The sequence below is a fragment of the Peromyscus leucopus genome, chromosome 9 (genome assembly GCF_004664715.2).
Source record: "Peromyscus leucopus breed LL Stock chromosome 9, UCI_PerLeu_2.1, whole genome shotgun sequence".
Classification (NCBI taxonomy): Eukaryota; Metazoa; Chordata; class Mammalia; order Rodentia; family Cricetidae; genus Peromyscus; species Peromyscus leucopus.
Genome location: NC_051070.1, coordinates 68,366,630 through 68,369,402, shown reverse-complemented (window position 1 = coordinate 68,369,402; position 2,773 = coordinate 68,366,630). Strand labels below are relative to the sequence as shown.

Sequence of the window (2,773 nt, the reverse complement as noted above, 5' to 3'; positions counted from 1 at the left end):
AACTATTTTCCACCAATCAAGAGGCTAAGAATGCTAACAGAAAGCACCTGTGGTTGAGATTTCTCTGCCTGGCTGTAACCCTCCTCCTCTCCGGTCTTCCCACCAATGTGTTTTTAAAAATACCTTGATTTGTAACATTCTTTGTTTTGTTACTAGAAAAACTTTGTAAATCTGCTTCCACATTGGAATTTGGGGTAACCTAAGTGCGTTCTCACACCATGGTTGATCGTATCTGGCTCTTAGACTAAACTCTCATTTCCCATGAAGGCGGGAGCTGTGTTTTCATACTGACAATGGTATCACCGGACAGCCGAACACACTCAAGCACAGCCCCCTCCCCTTCTTCATAAACGTACTTAGAAGCCAAATTTCTGAAACAGGGGGCCGGAATCATGCTGGCAGTAGTTACTAACTAGTACAGCCGTAGTCTGACTAAAGAGTTGACTGCTCTGAGACCAGGCAGCAGGACCATGGCTGAGAGTCCTGCTAGCAAAGCCACGGTGGTGAGGGGGTGGGCAGAGAACCCCCTCTACATGAGAGCAGTGGGCAGAGAACCCCCTCTGCCTGGAGAGCAGCCCATGCAGAGCTCAGCTATTGCAGGGAAAGTTCTCTGACCCAGTCAGGACAGAAACAGGCTTACGCCCTCCCTACCACAAAGATTCAGCATCGCTCTGAGGCGTGGGGAACCTGGGAGAAGACCAGTTTTTATATGATGGCACCTTAACTGAGTGTGACCAAGGGAAAGAGAACTGTCCCCTCTGGACAATTTGTGACCAGACCAAAGGCCCGACAAGAAGCCACTTAAGGGAAGAAAGGTCTATTCTGGCTCAACATTCGAGGATGCAATCGTCACAGAGAGAGCACGGTGACAGGAGAGTGAGGCGTCTGGTCCCACTGTGTGAGGGACGTCAGGAAGAGGGGGATGAATGCCGCTGCTCACACTTCCTCCTTGCTTCCTTTTCATCAACCTCAGTTCCCCAGTTCCTGGGATGGAGATGCCCACATTCAGGATGGGTCTTCCCCTTTCAATTAAACCCCTCAGGAAACACCCTCACGTGTGCCCAGGGGTGTGTCTCCGAGGTGATTCTGAATCCAGTCAAGATGACAATGAATAATTTTCATATTCTCCATACCATCACATGTGTGTACATGTGAGTGTGTGTGCACATGTGCTGTACATGTACACACACACAAACACACACACACACACACACACACATACATACATAACTAAACAACCCCTTACGATGCAGATCCTTTTCTTGAGGAAGGGGATGGTGGGATGGGACACAGAGGAGTTGCAAGGTAATGATGACACACAAATGGATTCTTCTCCTTGGTATTGTGTCTGAAGTCTCAGAATTTAATTCATAAGTGATTCCAAGTGCAAAAGGAGAAAAAATATATTTGTTTTATGTCTTAGTTAAGGTTTCTATTGCTGTGAAGAGACACCGTGATCATGGCAACTCTTATAAAGAAAAACATTTCATTGGTGCTGGCTTACAGTTCAGAAGTTTTAGTCCATTATTGTCATGGTAGGAAGCACGGAAACATGCAGGCAGACATGGTGCTGGAGAAGGAGCGGAGACCTTCTACATCCAGATCAGCAGGCAGCAGGAAGAGAGAGACACTGGGCCTGGCTTGAGCTTCTGAAACTCCAAAGCCCAACCCCCAGTGACACACTTCCTCCAACAAGGCCACACCTCCCAATAGTGCCACTCCCTACGAGTCTATGGGGGACATTTTCATTAAAACCATCACGGACCAATGATGACAATTTCCCTGTGTCGATATAAGTCATGGACGATGACTACAATTATGGGTGTCTGAGGTTCTTTCTCATCATAACACATCTCATTTGCTCCTGTTAGCCTGGAAAAACCACTAGGCTTGTGGAGCACATACTGTTCATTAGAAGCATGCACTTTGATGAAATTTCTTAGTGGATCAATGACATGATATAAATATTCACACAAATACAAATGTAAATAAATATGGTGGCATTGTTCAATGAGTAGATAACTGTTTTACTACAAATGATACCACTACTGCTTGTAGATACTCTAGAAATCTATTAAAAGTTAATTGGCTTAAAGATGTATATAAACTTCATCCAAGTTCACATGGGAAGTATAATTAATGGATTAAGGCCCAGTGAGGGCCAAGACCTTAATCTTATATCTGACTTGATTTCTTAAGACACTATCATAACAATGTGAATCCTAAGTAACAAATAGTGAAAGGAGAAATGTAGAACTCATTTGAAAACTATCAATCTTTTTATTATCTTCTCTGCTGTGTAATCCCTGGATGGATGATGATTGCCACCTTGTTTCCTGGCTGGGAGGTCCACGGTTGCCCAGTCCTCATGTGTGAGGATCAAGGGAACTGATTGCTCATCCCTCAGAAGGAATGGCATCAGTCTGCTCTAAACACTGGGACATACCCAAAGTCTCTACACTTCCTCTCAGTGTTTACATGAAGGCCCAAAGCTATGACGATGATTGACACCGTGTTTCCTGGCTGGGAGGTCCCTGGTTGCCCTGTCCCCATGTGTAAGGATCAAGGGAACTGATAACCTTCATCCAGTACTAATGGAAGCAGATGCAGAGATCCACAGCTAAACACTTTGTGGAGCTCCCGGAGTCCAATTGAAGCAAAGGAGGAGAGATTATATGAGCAAAGGGGACAAGATCATGATGGGGAAACCCACAGAGACCTGAGCTAATGGGAGCTCACTGACTCTGGACTGACAACTGGGGAACCTGCATGG

General features: G+C 45.5%; 1 pseudogene; it reads left to right on the top strand.

Annotated features, from left to right (window-relative positions):
* The first annotated feature begins 1,760 nt into the window (after window positions 1-1,760).
* LOC114708769 lies at window positions 1,761-1,837 on the top strand (annotated as a pseudogene).
* The last annotated feature ends 936 nt before the right edge of the window (window positions 1,838-2,773 follow it).